Genomic DNA, 19140 nt, shown 5'->3' with positions numbered 1-19140 from the left:
TCTCACAGGAGAAAGCATCCATGCGAGCGAAACAGCGCCACTCTGTTTCAGTATGTGAAGCAAACGGAAAATATTCAGACCCCTTGACTTTTTCCACATTTTGTTGCCTTACAGTTCTACAATTGATTAAATCGTTTTTTCCCTCATCAATTTACACACAATAACCAATAATGACAAAGCAAAATTATTTTTTTGAACATTTTTGCTAATTTATTACAAATACAAAAGTGAAATATCACATTTACATAAGTATTCAGACCTTTTACACAGTACTTTGTTATAGCTCCTTTGGCAGCGATCACAGCATTGAGTCTTGTGTATAACGCTACATTCTTCTCAGCAGATCCTCTCAAGCTCTATCGGGTTGGATGGAGATGTTTGATCTGGTTCAAGTCCAGGCTCTGGCTGGGCCACTCAAGGACATTCAGAGACTTGTCCCGAAGCCACTCCTGCATTATCTTGGCTGTGTGCTTAGGGTCATTATCCTGTTGGAAGGTGAACCTTCGCCCCAGTTTGAGGTCCCGAGCACTCTGGAGCAGATTTTCATCAAGGATCTCGCTGTACTTTGCTCCGTTCATCTTTGCCTCAATCCTGACTAGTCTCCCATTCCCTGCCGCTGAAAAACATCCTCACATCATGATGCTGCCACCACCATGCTTCACCGTAGGGATGGTGCCAGGTTTCCACCAGACGTGACGCTTGGAATTCAGGCCAAAGAGTTCAATCTCGGTTTCATCAGACCAGAGAATCTTGTTTCTCACGGTCTGAGAGTCTTCAGGGGCTTTTTGGCTAACTCCAAAAGGCCGGTCATGTGCCTTTTATTGAGGAATGGCTTACATCTAGCCACTCTACCATAAAGGTCTGATTGGTGGAGTGCTGCAGAGATGGTTGTCCTTCTGGAAGGTTCTCCCATCTCCACAGAGGAAATCTAGAGCTCTGACAGAGTGACCATTGAGTTCTTGGTCACCTCCCGGATCAAGGCCCTTCTCCCTGATTGCTCAGTTTGGCTGGGCGGCCAGCTCCAAGAAGAGTCTTGATGGTTCCGAACTTCTTCCATTTAAGAATGATGGAGTCCACTGTGTTCTTGGGGACCTTCAATGCTGCAGAATTCTTTTGGTATCCTTTGCCAGATCTGTGCCTTGACACAATCCTTTCTCTGAACTCTAAGGACAATTCCTTCAACCTCATGGCTTGGTATTTGCTCTGACATGCATTGTCAACTTTGGGTCTTTATATAGACAGGTGTGTGCCTTTCAAAATCATGTCCAATCAATTGAATTTACCACAGGTAGACTCCAATCAAGTTGTAGAAACATCTCACGGTATCATGTTTTAGGGAAGACCCAGATGCAGACAGTGTTGAAGTAAAATCAGTTTATTACTAGAACAGGGGGCAGGCAAAACAACAGGTCGAGGGCAGGAAGAGGTCCGTAATCCAGATCAGAGTCCAAAAGGTACAGAACAGCAGGCAGTCTCAGCGTCAGGGCAGGCACATGTCAATAACCCAGTGTGGTGGGACAAGGTAAAGGACGACAGGCAGGCTTAGGGTCAGGGCAGGCAGAAAACAAGAACTAGAAACAGATAGAAGCAAAGGGGAAAACGCTGGTAGGCTTGCCGAAGAAAACAAACTGGCAACAAACAAACAGAGAATACAGGTGATAATGAGGTGAGATGGTAGACACCTGGTGGGGGGTGGAGACAAGCACAAAAACAGGTGAAACAGATCAGGATGTGACACAAGGATGATCAATGGAAACAGGATGTACCTGAGCTCAATTTCGAGTCTCAAAGCAAAGGGTCTGAATACTTATGTAAATAAGGTATTTCTGTTTTTTGTATTAATACATTTGCAAACATTTCTAAAAACTAATTTTTATGTTGTCATTATGGGGGTATTGTGTGTAGATTGCTGAGGATTTTCTTTTTGTTTGATCAAATTTAGAATAAGGCTGGAACATAACAAAATGTGGAAAAAGTCATGGGGTCTGAATACTTTCCAAAGGCACTGTATCTGATGCTGTCTGGACCAAAAGAGTATGTTGCCGCCATAGCATCTGATTGATTGATGCCAGCAAGCATTTGGCCTCCCTTGATAAAATAATTAGCCAATCAGCGTTGAGCTGAGCTCAACTGTGGTTTGTCCTGGTGCAGCAAAACGCCCAACAAGGGAGGCCAGTTTGGATTTTACTTTACAATATGTAGCCTACATGTAGCCTAGTTAACTAGTTAGCTAATTTAGCAGGTTCATTGTTGCCCATTCGAGAAAGTTAGGCTAGCAAGCATTTTAGCTAGGTAGCCTATGGCAACAAAAAAAACTAAAAGTGTACTTACTGTATGACAGAGCCATAGACCGTTTTGCCAACATGAAAGAGGAGGATGGTATTGGCGTTCAACTAGTCTATAAGTAGGGTGTTTTTACTTGCGCGCACACACGGAAAGAAATGAGTGCCGTGGACAGCCACATGATATTTAGCTAAATTGATTGGACCTGTCATTCAGGGCAGAGCCCCATCTATTTAGATATAAACAAAAAAGTAAAAAACGTGTCATTAATATGTTTCACATATCACATATGTAAAACAACCCCCTCTTTTTTTTGCTTTCTTGAGTAAGGCAGCTGCAAAATGCAGGTAATATAATATAATAATATATGCCATTTAGCAGACGCTTTTATCAAAAGCGACTTACAGTCATGTGTGCATACATTCTACGTATGGGTGGTCCCGGGGATCGAACCCACTACCCTGGCGTTACAAGCGCCATGCTCTACCAACTGAGCTACAGAAGGACCACAGGTGTTACAGCCTAGCTCAGTGCTTTCTGTGGTAGTGGGGCAGCCAGCGGTAAATACAGAGCGTAGGGGTTGATAATGTTCTCTAGATGCACCGTGATTGGCTCAGTATTCTGTCACTCATGGGGACACCACGTCACAGCAATATCCTTGGTTGCTGCCATAGACTTCCATTAGAAGTGCCCATCGAAGAATACTCAAGGTCATTGGCCACAGATTAAATTATGTCAAATCGTGTTATATCTACCATAGCTTTGATTGGACTGATCATGTCAACATCATACTTTCAAAATCTTAGCTAGCAATCTACTGGCAAATTGTTTTCAATCCTTGTCATGTAAAGAGAAATTATATATAAAAAGTATCAGGGTGCTCATCAGCCATTGGACATAAACATTACACAACAAGTTTGAAATCGCAAATGCAACAATTAGTGCTAAGGTGCCACTGCAGCCGGCTGTGATCGGGAAACCCATGAGGCTGAACGCAGAAACCCATGAGGCATCGCACAATTGGCCCAGTATCGTCCGGGTTAGAGGAGGGTTTGGCCAGCCGGGATGTCCTTGTCTCATCGTGCTCTAGAGACTCCTTGTGGCGGGCCGGGCGCCTACAAGCTGACTTCGGTTGTCAGTTCCACAGTGTTTCCTCCGACACAGTGGTGCAGCTGTCTTCCGGGTAAAGCGAGCAGTGTGTCAAGAAGCAGTGTGGCTTGGCTCTCGACCGTCACCACGTCCGTAGGGGGTTTGCAGCGATGAGACAAGATCATAACTACCAAATGGATAACACAAAAATGGGGGTGACGCCATGGGCCAGAAAATGTTCAATACATTGGCATGTCAATCCAGCAGGACTTCTGCCACGTTACTAACAACTGGAAACTCGGAACTGGGAAATGTCAGACTCGGATAAGACTAGCTCCGACTGGGAAAATACCGAAAATAATTTTGAACGGTCATCCAACTCGGAATTCAAAGTCAGGATTTTGGGCCTCTTTCTAGAGCCCACAAGAAGGGACCGCCACGCCACCTTCCTGTTCAAGTGACCATAGCACAACAAGGTGAGTCCAAAAATGTATTGTATGCTACTGCACAAATGAAGTAATATGTCATGGAGATATGCATACTGTAGCCAAGAAAGTAATACCAAGTGTATGTTGTGTAGTAAGCTGTTAGTAGTCCATGTGTCTCACCCTAATAATTTGGTCCCTTTCCTCCCTCATAACTTTGCCTGTTTTAGAGAATTGTGATTATTGTAAGAGATTGCATTATCTGCTTATATGCCCCTTTTATTTATCCTACGGTTCTGACTTGGTATAAATGGGGAATACTGTAAAAACAGCCCATGTTCTGAATTCTGTTGCTGTACATTTCAAAAGTGCTGAACAAATAGTTATATTGACTACGTCCATCCTGGCTTGCTCATTAATGTCGTAATCGAAATTACGGATTGCCTCTTATCCGCTCATCTTTCCTTTATGCCATAGTTTTGTACATCTCACTTGTCAGTAGAAACCACATTTGTTTAAGCAAGTCAGCCATATCAGCTATGTTTTTTTTACAAGGCAGCAAATGAGGCTGATTTAACCGTTTCACTGGCAAACAAGGCTCCGCTGATAGCCAGGTGTAGTGGTGGTAAGGAGTCCCTCCATAGTGCTGAAAAGAAAGCTCTCGTATTGTGGGCACCGTTTGTCACCATTATAGTGCAATGAATGAATTGGTTAGTGTTGTGTTGTATTGTGTTGAGCTGTGTAGTGGCTTTGCCCCAACAAGATTCACATGCTAAAAATGCCACTGGATTGGACTAAATTGTTTTGGGTATCTTCAAGTTTTGTTTTCAGCGTATTAAACAAAGCACGTACAGCCGTATTGATTTGATGGTGTTTAAGTTCAAATGGTGCTGGAATATAGTGAAGGCAGTGCTCCTGTTATCTTTGTGCTGAGTTGCAGTAACTCTGTGGTTCTAAATCTGTAGATGGTTAGTAAAGTGTCCAACATGGACTTGCTTGACCATGCTGCAGGTGATATAACACTTTGTTACATGCAATATCTGCTTCGTGGTCTTCATGGGACAGATGTTGCTCTCCGGTTTCTGGATCAAACAAACGTATGTGTGTCGTTGAATATATTCTGCCACTGTGTGACAGTTGTCTTTTTTGTTGTCGGGTCTTTATTGTATACCACGGTGGCACGTGAATGAACGGGTTACAGAGAAAACAATGCAATTGTCACAACATCGGTTTGCGATATGGCTCTTTTACAGGCTTGGTTGATCATCCTCAGTGATTATACCCACACGCCTCTGCTGTAAAGGTGCAACCAGGTAGGCTACACGAAGGATGTAGACATGAAGGATGATGCTTCACCAGTGGAATGATGTGGCTGTCATTGTTTAAATACCGTGTTTCATTGTTTACATCATTGTTTAAATACCGTGTTTTTCGGAAATATAATCCAGCAGTTAACTGTGTAGTTTATTTCCCTCGCCTTGATTTATTCATTCGACCATTCATTGTCCATTCTGGTGTGAGTAGACCCTGAATTACTTTAGGGAAGCTTAGTATCCTTATGAGTTACAGGCAGACTGATGGGTTTCCTCTGTGTGTCCTCTTCATGGGTGTCAGATGCGGGGACACATTAAAGTTGAATGGGAAATCTTAAGGGAGAGAAATGTTCCTGTTGTTATGATATGGTTTATAATTGGCATGGGACACAGGCTTGACCATTTATGGTGGCATTGTTGGCCAACACTTGGACAACAGGATCCTTTAAACTAGAAAAATCATTTGATTTAGATGCGTGATTTTATTTAGTTTTTACAATGTGTAACAGGCCCAATGAAAACAATTGTATACATTCCCACTGACCAATAAATCAAGTGGATCTAAGATTCAAGTGCTGTAAACTCATAACCCACAGCAGCAGTAGGCTATATTTATGTCTGTCTCTAAGCCTTTTGAATGGTTCTTGGCGATGATAATTCAGCACAATTCGCTTCCATAATGGAAGCGTTCAGGGTGAAGAATGGATGTAGCTGTTGCCCTCATCAACCCAGTGCCTCCAGCTACAGTCAACACATCTCTCTTTATACTCCCACCGCCGAAAAACAAAAACAAAAAAGTTCCCAACGACACACTCCTCTCTCACCCACCTTTAGCTAAATGTGTTGAAAAGCCTAATGGCTAATTGCTAAGCTCTGGTCACAATGACATGTCATCATTTTAGAAACGTTTCTGAAATCAAATTCATGGTATTCCATCAAGCAAAACACTTGAGGGAATGAATATGTTTTTTTAAATGTTCAGGACATGACTAATGGGATTTTTTTTTCATCTAAAATGTATTTTCCTGCAATATCACATGTATATTTATATTTGATTGTTTTATGATGGTTTACTGGTTTATGCATTACACAAAGTAAGCATACTGTGGTTACACACCCCTTCTCCACTGTTTCCACCACTAGTTCAAGTGTTGGAAAACGGTCAATCTTCTCCTGGATACAAATGGATAGATATATGGAAACTGACACCTTAACCCAACAAAGAAACATAGGAGTATGGCAGAAAATCTAAAACAAAATGGATGGCTCTGCAATGTTCTGTAATGATTTCGTTTTGGGGTAAGTTACAGCTGAAGTTGGAAGTTTACATACACCTTAGCCAAATTACACCTCAGTTTTTCCACAATTCCTGACATTTCATCTGAGTAGAAGTTCCCTGTTTTAGGTCAGTTAGGATCACCACTTTATTTTAAGAACGTGAAATGTCAAAATAATAGTCTTGATTTCCAAAACTATAGTTTGTTAACAAGAAATTTGTGGAGTGGCTGAAAAACGAGTTTTAATGACTCCAACCTAAGTGTATGTAAACTTCCGACTTCAACTGTATGTTAGTGTTCAACGGGACAGTGCATCTTGAGACAGAAGATTGATTGATGTTCTAAGACACAGTATTTCAATAAAGTGTTCAATAAATGGTAGATTTGCTTTATTTTAGTTGTTGGCTTTGCCGAGAGACTATCGTGTGGCCAGGTGTTGCAGATGCAGATGAGTTTGAGTGAGGAGGCTCCTCTGCACAGTAACTAGATGCTTAGCACCGTGTGTGTAGGCAATTGAGTGGGATTCCTTCTGAGTCATATTATGAAGCCAGGGTAGCAAGGAGTCCCAACCGGGAGTACTGCAAAATCCACAGAGGGAAACTCCACCACGAGTTTTATAGCCTAAGGAAATCATGGGTGGGAACCTGCTTTTAAGTGGTGCTGATTAGGCCTACTCTATATCTGCACTTGGGAGGACTGCTTTGAAACCAAACAAGTCATTATACTCATTGCTGCAGTAAAGTCAGGCCGGCTCAGTCTACTCATTATAGTGTTGAAGTGCTTTTAGTCCATTTACAGAGCTCCTGAAGCGTAGCCCACTGGGCACAGACGTCAATTCAACGTCTATTCAACATCATTTCATTGAAATGACGTGGCAACAACGTTGATTCAACCAGTGTGTGCCCAGTGGGAGGTGTTGTGTAGCGAAACAACTAGGCTTTAACATAGACAGGCCTTGGCATTCATGCAGGAATACTTCCCAGCATGCCATGCAAACTCTTTGTGAGGCTGTTCAATACAGTCAAAAGCTATAGTTGCTACCAGGGGAGGGACATTTTATTATCTTTTTTAATTATTTGTGTCCAGTCGGATAAACACTTCAAACAGCCTACCCGACCGCTCGGAGGCGTCTGCCTGGTCCTAATGTGCACCGTTCCCCCGTTTTGTATCACAATCCAATTATAAAACTAGGGTGGACAGAAATGCAATTTCAGAAAGTGTGTGGGGGGGTGGGACATGTCCCCAGTGAAAGTTGTGCCCTTGGTTGCTACAGTCCTTTCTTCTGCAATGGCTGTGTGCTCCCTCATTCCTCTTTCCCTCTGTCTGTGTGTATCTTGTCAGAGAATATTAATTATGTATTTTGGGAAAGGCATAACAAAGCACCTTAATGACAGGGTCTTTTCACAGAGTTACACAGCTAATTGACCATTGGCTCATGCACAAGGACAAGAATAAGAACCCTAGTCAACACCAGGTGCTATGATCTTTTTTTCTCTTGATTGATCCACAAAAACTGGAGGACATGTGCTTTAAACATGGCTCTTCTTGACACTGCACGTGGAGATTGTTTTGTTATACAATACGAGGAACCTCCTCTTCTCACAGCCCACAAGAAGATCAAACCATTGACAGTAAAAGGGATCTAACAACACATGTTCTAAGGTTGAGCTGCAAATTTACAGTGGTGGTGTCATGACTCATTTACACCACAAGAGGGCATTATTTACTCAGCTTTCCATTCACAGAGGTTCTGAATACATCATAAAAGAGTAAACGTGATAGGCTACTACAGTTCTGGGAAATCAAATGTTACTTAGACAGGACAGCAATACGGTCCAATTCAAGCACCTATCAATAAATCACAAGTTGTAATCCCTACTTCCTCTGATCTGGCGGACTCACTAAACACATACTGCATTTGTCAATTATATCTGAGTTTTGGAGTGTGCCCATCTGTCCGTAAAGAAAAACAAGTCAATCATGCTGTCTGGTTTGCTTAATATAAGGAAATTCATATGCAGTATAGTATTTACATTTTTATTTTGAAGTATGGCAACTGAGTACTTTTTTCCACTACTGTACTTAAGGACATTTAAAACCATATACTTTTAGACTTTTACTCAAGTAGTATTTTACTGGGTGACTTGTACTTTTACTTGAGTCATTTTTTATTAAGGTACAGTATCTTTACTTTTACTCAATTATGACAATTGAGTACTTTTTCCACCACTGATTTTACACACAAAGTTTAAAATGTCACGTACAACATGTCCCACCCACTGTAGTCAGCACGTTCCCGTAGCTGCAGTTCTGCACGTCCGTAGTGCTGTCTTATCCATAGAAACACAGATAATGGAGAGAAGATGACCTCCGATATCTTTATGAGCCATACCATCTTCAACTATCTTCCCACGCAGCTGCCTCCCAGTTGAACACTACTGAAAAAAGTGCCCAGGTAGATGTACCTGTCATGTTTTGTCATATATTGTCTTGTCCTTGTGCTTTCCCTTCTGTTCGTTTCCCCCTGCTGGTCTTATTAGGTTCATTCCCTCTTTCTATCCCTCTCTCTCCCCCTCCCTCTCTCTCTCTCTATCGTTCCGTTCCTGCTCCCAGCTGTTCCTCATTCTCCTAACTCACTCATTTACTCTTTTCACACCTGTTCCCTATTTTGCCCTCTGATTAGAGCCACTATTTCTCCCTCTGTTTTCCGCTTCTGTCCTTGTCGGATCCTTGTATGATGTTCGCTGTTCTGTGTCCTTGTCTCGCCCTGTCGTGTTTTGTCTTCTTCAGATGCTGCGTATGAGCAGGTGTCTTAGTCTGCTACGGTCGGTGCCTTCCCGAAGCAACCTGCAGTCTATGGTCGAGTCTCCAGTCAGTCCTCGCAACTACGAGTGGATTTCAGTTTTTCCTGTTTTGTTTTCTCCTTGATATTTCCAGGATTATTACTTTTGTCATATACTGGAATAAAGACTCTGTTTTCGTTAAGTCGCTTTTGGGTCCTCATTCACCAGCATAACAGAAGGATCCGACCAGAATGGACCCAGCGACTATGGATTCTCTCTACTCTACTCTCGAGTTCCAGGGAGCGATGCTCGGTAGACACGAGCAGGAATTGTCTGCTGCTCGGCATGCCGTTGAGACCCTGGCCGCTCAGGTCTCCGACCTCTCAGGACAGTATCAGAGTCTTCGTCTCGTGCCACCAGCTACTTCCTGGTCTTCCGAGTCTCCGGAACCTAGGGTTAATAACCCACCATGTTACTCTGGGCAGCCCACTGAGTGCCGCTCCTTTCTCACCCAGTGTGATATTGTGTTCTCTCTCCAGCCCAACACATACTCAAGAGAGAGAGCTCGGATTGCCTACGTCATATCACTCCTTACTGGTCGGGCTCGGCAGTGGGGCACAGCTATCTGGGAGGCAAGCGCTGAGTGTACTAACGATTATCTGAACTTTAAAGAGGAGATGATAAGGGTTTTTGATCGTTCTGTTTTTGGGAAAGAAGCTTCCTGGTCCCTGTCTTCCCTATGTCAAGGTAATCGATCCATAACGGATTACTCTATAGAGTTTCGCACTCTTGCTGCCTCCAGTAACTGGAACGAGCAGGCGTTGCTCGCTCGTTTTCTGGAGGGACTCCACGCTAAGGTTAAGGATGAGATTCTCTCTCGGGAGGTTCCATCCAGCGTGGATTCTTTGATTGAACTCGCTATTCGCATTGAACGACGGGTAGATCTTCGTCACCGAGCTCATAGAAGAGAGCTCGCGTTAACTGTGTCCCCTCTCTCCCGACACTACCATCTTTCCCCACTGACTCAGGTGTTGAGCCCATGCAGCTGGGGGTATTCGCATCTCGACTAAGGAGAGGGAACGGAGAATCACCAACCGCCTCTGTCTCTATTGCGGTTCCGCTGGTCATTTTGTCATTTCATGTCCAGTTAAAGGCCAGAGCTCATCAGTAAGCGGAGGGCGACTGATAAGCGCTACTAGACTGTCCTCTCCGTCAAGTACCTGTACTACCTTGCCGGTCCATCTACGCTGGACCGGATCGGCAGCTTCCTGCAGTGCATTAATAGACTCTGGGGCGGAGGGCTGTTTTATGGACGAAGCCTGGGCTCGGGAACATGACATTCCTCTCAGACTGTTAGGGGAGCCCACGGTCATGTTCGCCTTGGATGGTAGTCCTCTCCCCAGTATATTGTGTGAAACACTACCTTTAACCCTCACAGTATCTGGTAACCATAGTGAGACCATTTCTTTTTTGATTTTTTGTTCACCTTTTACACCTGTTGTTTTGGGTCATCCCTGGCTAGTGTGTCATAATCCTTCATTTGATTGGTCTAGTAATTCTATCCTTTCCTGGAACGTTTCTTGTCATGTGAAATGTTTAATGTCTGCTATTCCTCCTGTTTCTTCTGCTCCCTCTTCACAGGAGGAACCTGGTGATTTGACAGGAGTGCCGGAGGAATATCATGATCTGCGCACGGTCTTCAGTCGGTCCAGAACCAACTCCCTTCCTCCTCACCGGTCGTATGATTGTTGTTCTGATCTCCTCAAGAAGCGTTTTGCATCCGCTCCTATCCTTGTTGCACCTGACGTTACTAAACAGTTCATTGTCGAGGTAGACGCGTCGGGGGTGGGCGTGGGAGCCATTCTGTCCCAGCGCTCCGATACTGACGATGGGGTCCACCCTTGCGCGTATTTTTCTCATCGCCTGTCGCCGTTGAGTACATCCGTTCTGCCAAACGACTCAATGCGCGTCATGCTCGTTGGGCGTTGTTTTTCGCTCGTTTCGAGTTCGTTATTTCTTATTGCCCGGGTACTAAGAACACCAAGCCTCATGCTTTATCCCGTCTCTTCAGTTCTTCTGTAGCGTCTACCTATCCCGAGTGGATTCTCCCTGAGGGGCGTGTTGTCGGGTTGAATGTCTGGGGAATTGAGAGACAGGTCAAGCAAGCACTCACTCACACTCCGTCGCCGCGCGCTTGTCCTAGTAACCTTCTTTTCGTTCCTGTCTCTACTCGTCTGGCTGTTCTTCAGTGGGCTCACTCTGCCGAGTTAGCTGGCCACCCCGGCGTTCGGGGTACGCTTGCTTCTATTCGCCAGCGGTTTTGGTGGCCTACTCAGGAGCGTGACACGCGCCGTTTCGTGGCTGCTTGTTCGGACTGCGCGCAGAATAAGTCCGGTAACTTTTTTTCTGCTTCTGCTCCTGGACTTGCTGTGTCTCAGTCTGTCCACAGCCACCGCCTCTCTCCTGTTCCTGGTCTTAGCCTTGCTGTGTCTCAGTCTGTCCCTAGTTGTTACTCTCCTGGCCTGTTTTGGTCCTGATTGCTCTAACGGTTACAGTTCTCTACCCGTTTCTCATTTTTATAAGAGTAGTAGCCCTAGATTCCCTCTTCATCGTCTTCCGTTACGGTCCTGAGGAGAGGAGTTGGGTTCTTTCTCGGGACGTGCTGGACCGTTTGTTGAGCTATGATTTCCTCCGTTGCCGCCAGTGTTCCTCCTCGAGTGCGCCAGGAGGCGCTCGGTGAGTGGGGGGGGGTACTGTCATGTTTTGTCATATATTGTCTTGTCCTTGTGCTTTCCCTTCTGTTCGTTTCCCCCTGCTGGTCTTATTAGGTTCGTTCCCTCTTTCTATCCCTCTCTCTCCCCCTCCCTCTCTCTCTCTCTCTCTATCGTTCCGTTCCTGCTCCCAGCTGTTCCTCATTCTCCTAACTCACTCATTTACTCTTTTCACACCTGTTCCCTATTTTGCCCTCTGATTAGAGCCACTATTTCTCCCTCTGTTTTCCGCTTCTGTCCTTGTCGGATCCTTGTATGATGTTCGCTGTTCTGTGTCCTTGTCTCGCCCTGTCGTGTTTTGTCTTCTTCAGATGCTGCGTATGAGCAGGTGTCTTAGTCTGCTACGGTCGGTGCCTTCCCGAAGCAACCTGCAGTCTATGGTCGAGTCTCCAGTCAGTCCTCGCAACTACGAGTGGATTTCAGTTTTTCCTGTTTTGTTTTCTCCTTGATATTTCCAGGATTATTACTTTTGTCATATACTGGAATAAAGACTCTGTTTTCGTTAAGTCGCTTTTGGGTCCTCATTCACCAGCATAACAGTACCGTACTTCAGCCCAGACACAAATGGGCCAGTATTGCTACAACTCCATAATGAGATAACACTTTCCTGATATCAGAATTCTACAGTTACGGGAATTGATTAACATTAATGGTGAGAGCCTTCCATGGATGGTTTTACAAAAGAAGCAAGGTTTTATTTTCATTTTTTAAATGTTATTATTATCTCACAATAATTATCCAGACCATGTACAGCAAGCATTATATCCATATTACAATAGAAATCCTCTACAATTGTCTGTGGACTTCCCCCTTTGCCACCTGAGTCTTCTATCCTCACCCCTTTAAATTAGAATACACGGGGAATTATTTCACTCACCTATATCTCAATATAGACGTGTCATCATACAACTGGCACTGCCACTTCAGATCTGTAGGGTTGAAGAATGCAAGCCAGGCACAGGGAAATGCGGGATTTTTGCAAGCGCATTCAGAGCAATCTGTTTATCTGTAGGATTACTTTACCATCTAATTAAGAGCCGTTTAAGAACACGTTAAAGGGATCAACAATATGGAAGACAAAATAACTTTTGTACATTTGAAGTCAGAAGTTGACATCTTAGCCGCAGACATTTAAACTCAGTTTTTCCACAATTCCTGACATTTAATCCTAGTAAAAATTCCCTGTCTTCGGCCAGTTAGGATCACCACATTATTTTAAGAATGTGAAATGTCAAAATAATAGTAGAGAGAATGATTTATTTCAGCTTTTATTTCTTTCTTCACATTCCCAGTGGGTCAGAAGTTTACATTAGTATTTGGTAGCATTGCCTTTAAATTGTTTAACTTGGGTCAAACGTTTCGGGTAGCCTTCCACAAGCTTTGCACAATAAGTTGGGTGAATTTTGGTCCATTCCTCCTGACAGAGCTGATGTAACTAAGTCAGGTCTGTAGGCCTCCTTGCTCGCACATGCTTTTTTCAGTTCTGCCCACAAATGTTCGATGAGATTGAGGTCAGGGCTTTGTGATAGCCACTCCAATACCTTGACTTTGCTGTCCTTAAGCCATTTTACCACAACTTTGGAAGTATGCATATGATTGTCCATTTGGAAGACCCATTTGCGACCAAGCTTAAACTTCCTGACTGATGTCTTCAGATGTTGCTTCAATATATCCACATAATTTTCTTCCCTCATGATGCCATCTATTTTGTGAAGTGCACCAGTCCCTCCTGCAGCAAAGCATCCCCACAACATGATGCTGCCACCCATGTGCTTCACGTTTGGGACAGTGTTCTTCGGCTTGCAAGCATACCCCTTTTTCCTTCAAACATAACAATGGTCATTAGGGCCAAACAGTTCTATTTATGTTTCATCAGACCAGAGAACATTTCTCCAATAAGTAAGATCTTTGTCAGTTGCAAACCATAGTCATCTATAAGTATTTGCTAGGTACAGCCCCAGCTTATCTCAGCTCACTGGTCACCATAGCAACACCCACGATAGCACGGGCTCCAGCAGGTATGTTGTGTAGCCGAGTGATCATATGGTCCAATGAGCAGCAATTGGTGAGTCAGGGAACCGTTCGGTATTCGATACTAGGCGAGCGGGAGACACGGCGTTCAAAAAGCTAGCGGGCCGGGGAGAACAGATGGGTCTTCGCGACATCGCAACGGAAAAGCCTGTTGAAACCACATCGGATGATTACGTCGGCAGAACAGTCGTGATGGATACATGACTGTATTCCAGAACTGACACATACAGTTGAAGTTGGACGTTTACATACACTTAGGTTGGAGTCATTAAAACTCTTTTTTCAAACAGAAACTATAGTTTTGGCAAGTCGGTTAGGACGTCTACTTTATGCATGACACGACATTTTTCCAAAAATAGTTTACAGACAGATTATTTCACTAATAATTCACTGCACCACAATTCCAGTGGGTCAGAAACAGCTTGGAAAATTCCAGAAAATTATGTCATGGATTTAGAAGATTCTGATAGGCTAATTGACATCATTTGAGTCAATTGGAGGTGTACCTGTGGATGTATTTCAAGGCCTACCATTAAACCATTAGTGACACTTTGCTTGACATCATGGGAAATTCAAAAGAAATCAGCCAAGACCTCAGAAAAAAATTGTAGACCTCCACAAATCTGGTTCATCCTTGGGAGAAATTTCCAAACGCCTGAAGGTACCACATTCATCTGTACAAACAAGTATAAACACCATGGGACCACACAGCCGTCATACCCCTCAGGAAGGAGACGTGTTCTGTCTCCAAGAGATGAACGTACTTTGGTGCGAAAAGTGCAAATCAATCCCAGAACAAGAGCAAAGGACCCTGTGAAGATGCTGGGGGAAACCGGTACAAAAATATATATTTGCGCAGTAAAATGAGTCCTATATCGACATAACCGGAAAGGCTGCTCAGCAAGGAAGAAGCCACTGCTCCAAAACAGTCATAAAAAAGCCAGACTACGGTTTGCAACTGCACATGGGGACAAAGATCCTACTTTTTGGAGAACTGTCCTCTGGTCTGATGAAACAAAAATAGAACTGTTTGGCCATAATGACCTTCGTTATGTTTGGAGGAAAAAAGGGGAGGCTTAAAAGCCGAAGAACACCATCCCAACCGTGAAGCACATGGGTGGCAGCATCATGTTGTGGGGATGCTTTGCTGCAGGAGGGACTGGTGCACTTCACAAAATAGATGCCATCATGAGGGAAGAAAATTATGTGGATATATTGAAGCAACATCTCAAGACATCAGTCAAGAAGTTTACCTATCTGTTGGCTTCAGCGTTGAACTCAGGTCCTGTATGTACCTAACTATGCCCATTCAACGCCATTTACCTGTTGTTGTCTTAGCTCTCCCGATCAACACCGGTGATTGCCTTATGCCTCTCTCTAATGTCAATATGCCTTGTCTACTGCTGTTTCGGTTTGTTTTTATTGTTTTATTTCACTGTAGAGCCCCCAGTCCCGCTCAACATGCCTTTGCCCTTTTGTCCCACCCCCCACGCATGCGGTGACCTCACCTGGCTTAACTAGTGCCCCCAGAGACGCAACCTTTCCACCTAGCTACCCCTATCCCAGCCAACAGCTCTGCACCCCCTGCAGCAACTTGCCCAAGCCCCCCCCCCCCCCCCCCACTTCTCCTTCTCCCAAATCCAGATAGCTGATGTTCTTAGTTCTTATTTCGCAAACAAAGCGTCCTTCACTCATGCTGCCAAACATACCCTCGTCAAACTGACTATCCTACCAATCCTTGACTTCGGCGATGTCATTTACAAAATAGCCTCCAACACTCTACTCAGCAAATTGGATGTAGTCTATCACAGTGTCATCAGTTTTGTCACTAAAACCCCATATACTATCCATCAATGCAACCTGTATGCTCTCATTGGCTGGCCCTCCCTACATATCCGTCGCCAAACCCACTGGCTCTAGGTCATCTATAAGTCTTTGCTAGGTACAGCCCCAACTTATCTCAGCTCACTGGTCACCATAGCAACACCCACGATAGCACGGGCTCCAGCAGGTATGTTTCTCTGGTCATCCACAAAGCCAACACCTACTTTGGCCACCTTTCCTCCCAGTTCTCTGCTGCCAATGACTGGAGCGAATTGCATAAATCACTGAAACTGGAGACTTATATCTTCCTCACTAACTATAAACATCAGCTGTCAGAGCAGCTTACCAATCACTGCACCTGTACACAGCCCATCTGTAAATAGCCCACCCAACTACCTCATCCCCATATAGTTATTTTTTTGCTCTTTTGCACCCCAGTATCTCTACTTGCACATCATCTGCACATGCTAAATTCAAATTATTTCGCCACTATGGCCTATTTATTGCCTCTCGAAATTTGCACACACTGTATATCGATTTTTCTATTGTGTTATTGACTGTACGTTTGTTTATCCCATGTGTAACTCTGTGTTGTTGTTTTTGTCACAGTGCTCTGCTTTATCTTGGGCAGGTCGCAGTTGTAAATGAGAACTTGTTCTCAACTGGCCTACCTGGTTAAATAAAGGTGAAATAAAAACATGTAATAAATAAAAATGTGAAAAAGTAAGTACACTCTTTGGAAAGTGGTCATTTTTTTAATTGTATTTTTTTTACGTATTTGGACACATGGATTTTTGAGCTAAATTGCAACCAAATTAATTGATAAAGGTAACCCAATTTAACAACTCACACGCAAAACATTTACTTTGAAATTGTTATGCAATTAAAATTAACAAAACTACAATTTCCTTCTGCGGAAATAATTTGTACCACCCTGCCTTTACCATCACCTAAAAAGGCTAAAATTAGGATCAGATGCACCCAAACCAGTGACAATGATTAAGAAATCATTAGAGAGTACCTTGGGAGGGGCCAGCCTCCCATAAAGATTAGAAACCTGGTCTGGTTTGGTATTAAACATATGTGTGTGTGGTAACACATCATGCAAGATCAAAATACCTATCCGAGGCCATCAGAATAAATATTATTCATGTCCTTGAGTCTGGGAGGGGTTACAAATACATTTCCAAGCAATTCAAAGTACATAATTTCACTGTCCGACGGATCATCTAAAAATTGAGAAAATTCCAGACCACTGGCAATCTACTTAGGACAGGTCGTCCCACCAAATTCAGCCCAAGAGCTGACCGAAAGATGCTCATAGAAGTCTCTAAGAACCCCGGGATAACATCAAGGGATCTACATGCCACTCTTGCCACAATCAATATTGAAGTGCAAGAGTCAACTGTCAGAAAGAGACACAAACACAAACTTGGCCTACATGGGTGGTCAGGAAGGAAGAAGCCTCTGCTCTCAAAAAATAATATCAAGACAAGACTGACGTTTGACAGACAACACCTGGGTTAAAGACCAAGACTACTGGAACAATAAGCTCTGGACAGATGAGTCAACGGTGGAGTTGTTTGGCCGCAATGCCAGACGCCATCTTTGTCGAGAAAGAAATACTGCCTTTTGAACAGAAAAACCTCATACCAACCGTAAAGCATGGAGGCGGTGTCATTATGGTTTGGGGCTGCCTGAGGGAACAACTTTAACGCAGCCCGGACACAGAAATATAATAAAATGGAACAAAAACAATATCATGAAGTATTACACTTTATTATCATCATGCTAAATTCTTCACATTGGAATGATTATTGCCACAATTATTGCGGCTAGATGTTCTTTACCATTCGGCCATCAGATTTGCCACCAATGCTCTTTTATAGGACACATCACATCACTGCACTCTATACTCTTCTGTAAACTGGTCATCTCTGTAAACCCGTCGCAAGACCCACTGGTTGCTGCTTACTTATAAAACCCTCTTAGGCCCCACTCCCACTCCCTCCAATCTGAGATGCCTGCTGCAGCATACACATCCCTGGGTCACTAGTCTTTTCAGTTCGCTGCAGTTAGCGTATGGAACGAGCTGCAACAAACACTCAAACTGGACAGTTTTATCTCAATCTCTTCGTTCAAAGACTCAGTCATGGATACTATTACTGACAGTAGTGGCTGCTTTGCGTGATCTATTGTTGTCTCTACCTTCTTGCCCTTTGTGCTGTTGTCGGTGCCCAATAATGTTTGTACCCTGTTTTGTGCTGCTACCATGATGTGCTGCTGCTATGTTGTGTTGCTACCATGCTAATAATAATAATAATAATATATGCCATTTAGCAGACGCTTTTATCCAAAGCGACTTACAGTCATGTGTGCATACATTCTACGATAACAACATTAGACCATTAGACCATAACAACATTAGACCATAACAACATTAGACCATTAGACCATAACAGCATTAGACCATTAGATCATAACAACATTAGATCATAACAACATTAGATCATAACAACATTAGACCATTAGACCATAACAACATTAGACCATAACAACATTAGACCATAACAACATTAGACCATTAGATCATAACAACATTAGACCATTAGACCATAACAACATTAGACCATTAGACCATAACAACATTAGACAATTAGATCATAACAACATTAGATCGTAACAACATTAGACCATTAGATCATAACAGCATTAGACCATTAGACCATAACAACATTAGACCATAACAACATTAGACCATAACAACATTAGACCATAACAACATTAGACCATTAGACCATAACAACATTAGACCATAACAACATTAGATCATAACAACATTAGACCATTAGACCATAACAACATTAGATCATAACAACATTAGACCATAACAACATTAGACCATAACAACATTAGACCATAACAACATTAGACCATAACAACATTAGACCATTAGACCATAACACCATTAGACCATTAGACCATAACAACATTAGACCATTAGACCATAACAACATTAGACCATTAGATCATAACAACATTAGACCATAACAACATTAGACCATTAGACCATAACAACATTAGACCATTAGACCATAACAACATTAGACCATTAGACCATAACAACATTAGACCATTAGACCATAACAACATTAGACCATTAGATCATAACAACATTAGACCATAACAACATTAGACCATTAGACCATAACAACATTAGACCATTAGACCATAACAACATTAGAACATAACAACATTAGAACATAACAACATATGCTGTGTTGTCATGTGTTGCTGCCATGCTATGTGGTTGTCATAGGCCTCTCTTTATGTAGTGTTGTCTT

Source organism: Oncorhynchus gorbuscha, linkage group LG21, assembly GCF_021184085.1.
Source record: "Oncorhynchus gorbuscha isolate QuinsamMale2020 ecotype Even-year linkage group LG21, OgorEven_v1.0, whole genome shotgun sequence".
Classification (NCBI taxonomy): Eukaryota; Metazoa; Chordata; class Actinopteri; order Salmoniformes; family Salmonidae; genus Oncorhynchus; species Oncorhynchus gorbuscha.
This window is presented reverse-complemented; position numbering follows the sequence as displayed.